The following is a 9,916-nucleotide window of genomic DNA, read 5'->3' on the forward strand; positions in this document are numbered from 1 at the left end:
TCAGAGATGATCAGAGATAACCAGATGGTACGTTTTTCTGCTCACCTGGGAAAAGAGCGAGGAGGAGGAAGGGGGATATGGCAATGTCCAATGCCTTTCATTTAAATTAAGTCCATTTTACTGGAAAGGCAGACTCGACAAACACACATTGGCTTTATCACCTGTCTTTGCACCAGATAGTGTGAAAAAGCCAACAGGATTGATAATAACCACAGGCTTTTCCGAATGACAGGATGTCAATAGGCAGAGATAAAGCAGAGTAGAGAGCATTAGGACGAATTTAGGGCAGTGATTCTGAATACCAATGCTCAGCAATGGGGATGCATTTATGAGTCACAGTCAAGACTCAGCTGATATGCATGCCTTTTGAACATATGTAAATGTGTTCCTATTAAACTCAGTTCTGTCTATGCAAACTCTGCTGTTATAGATGAATTATTACACTATGGCCTATAATCAAATTGGATGGACATGTAGCAACGGAAGTGCCATAATCATTGTGGCATGGTGGTGATATTACTGTCGATGAGATGTTGCATGATCTTGTTGAACATAACACCATCACCACCACTTTAAACCCCTCTCTTTAAATCCCTTCCTTTACCACTAAATCCCTCCTCAAACGCACCTGCTCAAACGCACCTGCTCAAACGAATAGTCAAACTAATAACATGTGATGTGTCAAGGCAAAATGATTGAAATGAATGCAAGGAATCACAACAAGGGCCAAACAAAACAACATAATAGAGCCCGGCTGGGGTAGGTTGATTTTCAGGTTTAGTTTCTGTGTTTACTGTGTCTTTAGACTTGACTTTGATGCTTTTGTTTGGCTTCTCTGGAAACCCTTCTCCGGGCAGGCACACACACCTACCCACTGGCAGCTACTCCTCCCAATGATGACTCAGGGTACTAATGCACTACAACACAACAATGCACCCACGACACACAAGTATGAATACTGACTAACAGAATGATCTGACTGATCTGATGTGGCACGGTTGTATGTGCGTCCCAACTGGCACCCTATTTAGGGCACTACTTTTGACCAGGGCCCTATGGCTGAGGAGGAAGAGATCCCTGAGTGACTCAGGCTCTAAGCCTTCCTATGTCTGTCTGCTGATTTACTAGAAATACCAGAGCTTCTCCGAAACACACAGAGACCAGGAATGCCTGGCATGACATCTACCATGTAGCGGAAGGGTGTGGGTTGATAAAAAAAACAACAACGGATAAATCAAGGTACATTGCATCTGTTGGAATATTGTTATTTAGCTAGATAGCTCATGGTTAGCTATACTACACTACACTAAATGACCAAAAGGGGACACCCCTTCAAATTTGTGGATTCGGCTATTTCAGCCACACACGTTGCTGACAGGTGTATAAAATCGAGCACATAGTCATGCAATCTCCATAGACAAACATTGGCAGTAGAATGGCCTGTACTGAAGAGCTCAGTGACTTTCAACATGGCACCGTCATAGGATGCCACCTTTCCAAGAAGTCAGCTCATCACATTTCTGCCCTGCTAGAGCTTCCCCGGTAAACTTTAAGTGCTGTTATTGTGATGTGGAAACGTCTAGGAGAAACAACGGCTCTGGCGCAAAATGGTAGGCCACACAAGCTCACAGAATGGGACCACAGAGTGCTAAAGCGCCTGTCCTCGGTTGCAACACTCACTACCAAGTTCCAAACTGCCTCTGGAAGCAACGTCAGCACAATAACTGTTTGTCGGGAGCTTAATGAAATTAGTTTCCGTGGCTGAGCAGCCGCACACAAGCCTAAGATCACCATGCGCAATGCCAAGTGTCGGCTTGTGTGGTGTAAAGCTCGCCGCCATTGGACTCCTGAGCAATGGAAACACTTTCTCTGGAGTGATGAATCACGCTTCACCATTTGGCAGTCCGATGGACAAATCTGGTTTTGGTGGATGCCAGGAGAACGCTACCTGCCCGAATGCATAGTGCCAACTGTAATGTTTGGTGGAGGAGGAATAATGGCCTGGACTGTTTTTCATGGTTCGGGCTAGGCGCCTTAATTCCAGTGAAGGGGTTTGATTCTGTGCTTCCAACTTTGTGGCAACAGGCCCTTTCCTGTTTTAGCATGACAATGCCCCCATGCACAAAGTGAGGTCCATACAGAAATGGTTTGTCGAGATCGGTGGGAAAGAACTTGACTGGACAGAGTCCTGACCTCAACCCATCAAATACCTTTGGGATGAATTGTAATGCCGACTGTGAGCCTGGCCTAATTGCCCAACACCAGTGCCCGACCTCACTACTGTCCTTGCAGCTGAATTGAAACAAGTCTGCGCACTAATGTTCCAACATCTAGTGGAACATCTTCCCAGAAAATGTTTTACACAAATTTGGTTATATCCATGTTAGTCAGCATTTCTCATTTAACAAGATAATCCATCCACCTAACAGGTGTTGCATATCAAAAAGTTGATTAAATAGCATAGTTACACAGGTGCACCTTGTGCCGGGGACAATAAAAGGCCATTCCGGTTTCAACTGTACCGGGCAGATGGGAGACAGTGTGTATGAATTTGTGTGGGCGAGCGGTATGGTGATGTCAATGTTGTGAACAGAGTGCCCCATGGTGGCGGTGGAGTTATGGTATATGGGCAGGCATAAGCTATGGACAACGAACACAATAGTATTTTATCGATGGCAACTTGAATGCAAAGAGATAGGGTGACGAGATCATGAGGCCCATTGTCGTGCCATTCATCCGCCGCCATCCCTCATGTTTCAGCATGATAATGCACAGCCCCATGTCGCAAGGATCTGTACACAATTCCTGGAAGCAGAAACGTCCCAGTTGTTCCATGGCCTGCATACTCACCAGACATGTCACCCATTGAGCATGTTTGTGTGGCTCTGGATTGCCATGTACGACAGCGTTATCCAGTTCCCGCCAATCTCCAGGGACTTCTCACAGAAGAGGAGTGGGACAACATTCCACAGGCCACAATCAACAACCGTACCAACTCTATGGGAAGGAAGTGGTGGTCACACCAGATACTGATCCACGTCCTTACCTTTTATTTTTAAAGGTATCAGACTGTGACCAACAGTCCAGTCATGTGAAATCAATAGATTTGGACTGAATTAATTTTTTTCAATTGAGTGATAGCCTCATGAACTGTAACTCAGTAAAATCTTTGAAATTGTTGCATGTTGCTTTTATAATTTTGTTCAGGGGCCATAAGCCAACAGGAAAATGCTCACCCAGAGGAAAAACGGAAAAAAAGACTGTCAAAAATAAATAAATAAATAAATAAATAAAGAACAAGGTTTTGAAGTGTCTGTCCTATACTGTATCTTGGAGTTAACAAAAGCTAATTTGTCTTTTTTTGGACACATATTTAACCTGTTATTTTTGTTGGTACAAAACTACAGTACATTCGGAAAGTATTCAGACCCCTTGACTTTTTCCATATTTTGTTACGTTACAGCCTTATTCTACAATGGATCAACAAAAAAAATCTCCTCCTCAGTCTGCACACTGTACCCCATAATGACAAAGCTAAAGATGTTTTTTAGACATAAAAAACAGATATACCTTATTTACATAAATATTCACACGCTTTGCTATGTGACTCGAAATTGAGCTCAGGTGCAGCCTGTTTCCAGTGATAATCCTTGAGATGTTTATACAACTTGGAGTCCACCTGAGGTTAATTCAATTTATTTGACATTATTTGGATAGGAACACACCTGTCTATATAAGGTCCCACAGTTTACAGTGCTTGTCAGAGCAAAAACAAAGCCATGAGGTCGAAGAATTGTCTGTAGATCTCCGAGACAGGATTGTGTTGAGGCACAAATCTGGGGAAGGGTATCAAAAAATGCCTGCAGCATTGAAGGTCCCCAAGAACACAGTGGCCTCCATCATTCTTAAATGGAAAAGGTTTAGAACCACCAAGACTCTTCCTAGAGCTGGCCGCCTGTCCAAACTGAGCAATCGGGGGAGAAGGGCCTTGGTCAGGCAGTTGACCAAGTACCCGATGGTCACTCTGACAGAGCTCCAGAGATGTGGAGATAGGCGAACATTCCAGAAGGACAACCATCTCTGCAGCACTCCACCAATCAGGCCTTTATGGTAGAGTGGCCAGATGGAAGCCACTCCTCAGTAAAAGGCACATGACAGCCCACTTGGAGGATGCCAAAGGCACCTTAAAGACTGATAAACGAGATTATCTGGTCTGATTAAACCAAGATTGAACTCTTTGGCCTGAATGCCAAGAGTCATGTCTGGAGGAAACCTGGTGCCATCCCTTTGGTAAAGCATGATGGTGGGAGCATCATGCTGTGGGGATGTTTTTCTGCAGCACGGACTGGGAGACTAGTCAGGATCGTAAAAAAAATAAACGGAGCAAAGTACAGAGAGATCCTTGATGAAAACCTGCCAGAGCGCTCAGGACCTCAGACTGGGTTGAAGATTCACCTTCCAACAGGACAATGACCCTAAGCACACAGTCAAGACAACACAGGAGTGGCTTCGGGACAAGTCTCTGAATGTCCTTAAGTGGCCCAGCCGGACTTTAACCAGACTTTAACCAGATCGAACATCTCTGGAGAGACCGGAAAATAGCTGTGCAGCGACGCTCTCCATCCAACCTGACAGAGCTTGAGAGGATCTGCAGAGAATAATGGCAGAAACTCCCCACTTACAGGTGTGCCAAGCTCGTAGTGTCATACACGAGAAGACTCAAGGCTGTAATCACTGCCAAAGGTGCTTAAACAAAGTACTGCGTAAAGGGTCTGAATACTTATGTAAATGTGATATTTCAGTTTTTTATTTGACACATTTGCTAAAATTTATAAAAACCTGTTTTTGCTTTGTCATGATGGGTTATTGTGTGTAGATTGATGAGGGGAAAAAACAATCGTGTTCGTGAGAGTCTCCCCTTTCCATAGAGTGGTCATAATAGTTTTTAGGCTGTTCGAACGCTGTAGACGTTTTTGTGAGAAGACCCATTTTTAGGATGTCTCATGGTCTGACACACACCTCTGTCGCTCGGCCATCTTCCACCACAGAGAAGGAAGGGCGACATAGGCGGATGCGATGGATTGAGATGCAGCCTATGCAAAAAAACGTAATATATTTTTTTTTAAATTAGGTTTCTTAGATGGACGCACATGTGCTTCAAGAGACTTTTAAGAATTAAAAAAAATGGATGAATAAGATAATTGGCTACAGAAGTGCCATTTTTTTTCACCAATCTTTATAGCTTTTTTCTTTGGTCTAACATGCTTAAGTGTTGAAACATCAGAATCACGTGCAGAAACCAGAATGAAGAGTTACAGTAGGAGCAGTGAAAGACAAAACCACAAATAAACTATTTTTGTATAAGCAAGATATCATACAAGGTATCCAAATTACAACCTTGAACTCTTCTTCACTCTCCCTCTGACTTGATAAATCGAAGGTTGAACTGAGAGGTAATAAAATACAATCGTCATACAGGATGCTGCTATAAAACAATATCAGTGGACAAGCTCAGACATCTAAAGTTGTTGTTGTCTGTAGCAGGCTGTGACTGCTGCTCTGAGCTGCAGGTCCGATTTCTTGTAAATCACGTGACTTTTCCAAGGGCTGCAGTGTGGGCCTCTGGCCAGGGAGTGTCGTGACTGAGAAGAGGAGTGTCACCACTGAGAAGAAGAGAGAAGCATTTACAGGAAACTATGGGCCCTGTCATGGGTCCACATCCATTACCTGTGCACACATGTTGAAATTGTCCAGAGCCTGGACAAATTAAGATGCCAAAAGTATCTTAAGGCTAAGTTCATCGTTAGAACCAACCACACCAATTTATATAATAAACCAAAGTCAGATAATTACTGCAATGACTGCGATTTACACTATACACAACATTGACAAATATCAGGTTACATAAGAACTAGGCTACATACCGGTGGCTGACTTGACACACGTACCAGAGAAATGCCCTTATCTCTGCATCAGCATTAAAACTGATTTTTTTGAAAGATTTGATCCTTAATGTGAATCTTAATGGGCATTTAAGCACTGTAGTTTATTTTCTGTAGGTTAATTGTTTGAGGTGAATACTTGTTGACATCAGGATTACACCAGTACTAGGCATCACACTATTTGGAATTCTGGCTCATAAGCAGTGGTGTAAAGTAGTTAAGTAAAAATACTTTAAAGTACTACATAAGTAGTTTTTGGGGGTATTTGTACTTTGCTTTTTACAATTGAGATTTTTGACAACTTTTACTTCACTAGAATTCGTAAGGAAAATGATGTACTTTTTAGTCAACAATCCCTATCCCAGTCTGTTGTCCCCACATGCTTCAAGAGGGCCACCATTGTTCCCGTTCCCAAGAAAGCTAAGATAACTGAGCTAAACGACTACCTCCCCGTAGCACTCACTTCCGTCATCATGAAGTGCTTTGAGAGACTAGTCAAGGACCATATCACCTCCACCCTACCTGACACCCTAGACCCACTCCATTTTGCTTACCGCCCAAATAGGTCCACAGACGATGCAATCTCAACCACACTGCACACTGCCCTAACCCATCTGGACAAGAGGAATACCTATGTGAGAATGCTGTTCATCGACTACAGCTCGGCATTTAACAGCATAGTGCCCTCCAAGCTCGTCATCAAGCTCGAGACCCTGGGTCTCGACCCCGCCCTGTGCAACTGGGTACTGGACTTCCTGACGGGCCGCCCCCAGGTGGTGAGGGTAGGCAACAACATCTCCACCCCGCTGATCCTCAACACTGGGGCCCCACAAGGGTGCGTTCTGAGCCCTCTCCTGTACTCCCTGTTCACCCACGACTGCGTGGCCACGCACGCCTCCAACTCAATCATCAAGTTTGCGGACGACACAACAGTGGTAGGCTTGATTACCAACAACGACGAGACGGCCTACAGGGAGGAGGTGAGGGTGACTGAGAAGAGGAGTGTCACCACTGAGAAGAAGAGAGAAGCATTTACAGGAAACTATGGGCCCTGTCATGGGTCCACATCCATTACCTGTGCACACATGTTGAAATTGTCCAGGGCCTGGACAAGTTAAGATGCCAAAAGTATCTTAAGGCTAAGTTCATCGTTAGAACCAACCACACCAATTTATATAATAAACCAAAGTCAGATAATTACTGCAATGACTGCGATTTACACTATACACAACATTGACAAATACCAGGTTACATAAGAACTAGGCTACATACCGGTGGCTGACTTGACACACGTACCAGAGAAATGCCCTTATCTCTGCATCAGCATTAAAACTGATTTTTTTGAAAGATTTGATCCTTAATGTGAATCTTAATGGGCATTTAAGCACTGTAGTTTGTTTTCTGTAGGTTAATTGTTTGAGGTGAATACTTGTTGACATCAGGATCACACCAGTACTAGGCATCACATTATTTGGAATTCTGGCTCATAAGCAGTGGTGTAAAGTAGTTAAGTAAAAATACTTTAAAGTACTACATAAGTAGTTTTTGGGGGTATTTGTACTTTACTTTTTACAATTGAGATTTTTGACAACTTTTACTTCACTAGAATTCGTAAAGAAAATGATGTACTTTTTAGTCAACATATTTTCCCTGACACTCAAAAGTTCTTGTTAAATTTTGAATGCTTAGCAGGACAGAAAATGGACCAATTCACACACTTATCAAGAGAACATCCCTGGTCATCCTTACTGCCTCTGATCTGGTGGACTCACTAAACACAAATGCTTTGTTTGTAAATGATGAGTGTGACCCTGGCTATCCGCAAATAAAAAAAACTATTAAATTGTGCCATTTTGTTTGCTTAATATAAGGAATTTTAAATTATTCGTACTTTTACTTTTGATAGTTAAGTATATTTTAGCAACTACATTTACTTTTGATTGTTAAGTATATTTAAAACACAATACTTGTAGACTTTTACTCAAGTCTTTTTTTTTTTACTCCAGTTTTACTTCACTTTTATTTGAGTCATTTTCTATTAATGTATCTTTACTTTTACTCAAGTATGACAATTTGATACTTTTTCCACCACTGCTCACAAGTCTGCGTGCATTGCGTTTTGACCAAGTTGGTCACAATTTCCTTGATCACTATCACTGTCATACAATTGAGAGAGAAAACATCTTGCTTGGCAGCATTCCACATCCAAAACACTATAAAAAAACACATCTGTTCTGGCTCTGTCATGAAAATAGCATGAGAGATCATCATCCTAACTTTGATACATTCAATAGGCCTTTATTTGGGATTCAGCATGTTTAATACTAGAGAATGACCTGCATGCACAAAGGCCTGCCAATGCATTGAAGACAAGCGTGTCATTTCTAACTACCTTTAGGCTTAGTGACACAACTCTTCACAATCATGCAAATACCTCACACATTGTTTCACATTGACAGTACTGTCATAGTAAAAACCATATGACACCTGGTTAAAAGATGAGTTTTTACCTTTATTGTTATAAACTGTGAGAGTAACAAGAGTTTCCTCGTCCCTGCATGAACCCGTTTTAGGGCAATCAATGTTTTTGCAGTATACTCTTGGCGACATCTTGTGGTCTTTTATCAAACTTTTGAAGTGTGAAGTGACCCATTTTTTTTGTGCCAATAAAGCTCGTGTTGTGGTATCAATCACAAGTCACAAGGAAAGAAAGAGAAGAAGTGATGTAATCAATTCTTTGGAAATGTATAAAATGGCACCCGACACATTTCACTTAAACCCTACCAGTGACAATTTGCCTAGGGATCGAATATACACAAACTCTGACACCAAAGAGACATTAAAGAACAGAAATACAAATGTTCTTTTAAGATATTCGCATTTATCTGCAAATTGTACACACACAGGCACAGAGGCACGGACACACGTACGTAAGCACAGACACCCCCCCACACACACATCTATACATTCTAAAACAGAGGTCCATCAAAATTCATCAGTTATAAACAGCCGGAAGGAATCTATGCTGCTTACGTGGTACAGCAATTCAAGGTATGGGTGGACGAGTTTCAAAAAAGAGCATAGAAGCCTACGAGTCAAGGGCATTTAATTTTTCTTTACAGTCCCTCACTTCCACTTTCTCACATAGCATTGGGGGTAACAGATTATATGAAACCATGGAGCAAGTCAATAAATGCTTTATTACCAATACACACATTTGAGTGTATTTAGTATTACATTCTTACATGAACAACAGAAATACACAACTATGTGTTGACCAATCTTCTGTGAAAACATTGCTTTGGCAATCCCCAAGGCCTAAGTAATAGTTGTATCATATCCTTGGACATCTTCATGCAAACTCACCTTCAATGCAGTGAGAAGATCATATTCCATAGTAAAACGGATTTCAATGAATACATCCATAAATATACAGAAAATATCCTTAACATAAATAAAGATTGAGGGACACAAGGATAGCAGGCTTGCGCTGTGTTTTCATGGCAGTCAGTTTTACTTTCACTTTTTGTTGTGATCGGTTGGGGGGAGGGCCCTGGCATGGAAACGCTTTGCTTCTATAAAACCAGCTGTATATTTGTTCCGCACAGGAAATGTAGATGTAAGGATTTTAGTGATGATATTGCAAATTCAGTGCCTTCGGAAAGTATTCAGACCCCTTGACTTTTTTACAGCCTTATTCTAAAATTGATTAAATCGTTTTTTTTTGCCCTCCATCATCAATCTACACACAATACAATTTTAGAATAATGCTGTAACCTTACAAAATGTGGATCAGATGATGAAAAAGCAAAAACAGGTTTTTAGAAATTTTAGCAAATGTATAAAAAACCCTGAAACATTACATTTACATAGGTATTCAGACCATACACTCTGTACTTTGTTTAAGCACATTTGGCAGTGATTACAGCCTCAAGTCTTTTTGGGTATGACACTACATGCTTGGCACATCTATA

At 41.7% G+C, this 9,916-nt stretch overlaps 1 protein-coding gene across 1 annotated transcript in view; it reads right to left on the reverse strand.

Moving 5' to 3' along the window:
* LOC110537737 (long-chain-fatty-acid--CoA ligase 6) overlaps positions 1 to 9,453 on the reverse strand; it is a 74,080-nt gene extending 64,627 nt beyond the window's left edge. Inside the window, exon 1 of the mRNA XM_021624090.2 lies at positions 9,309 to 9,453. The gene's annotated coding sequence lies outside the window, so the exon portion shown is untranslated. The remainder of the gene's footprint in view (positions 1 to 9,308) is intronic.
* Between the last annotated feature and the right edge of the window lie 463 nt (positions 9,454 to 9,916).

The sequence above is a fragment of the Oncorhynchus mykiss genome, chromosome 12, assembly GCF_013265735.2.
Source record: "Oncorhynchus mykiss isolate Arlee chromosome 12, USDA_OmykA_1.1, whole genome shotgun sequence".
Classification (NCBI taxonomy): domain Eukaryota; kingdom Metazoa; phylum Chordata; class Actinopteri; order Salmoniformes; family Salmonidae; genus Oncorhynchus; species Oncorhynchus mykiss.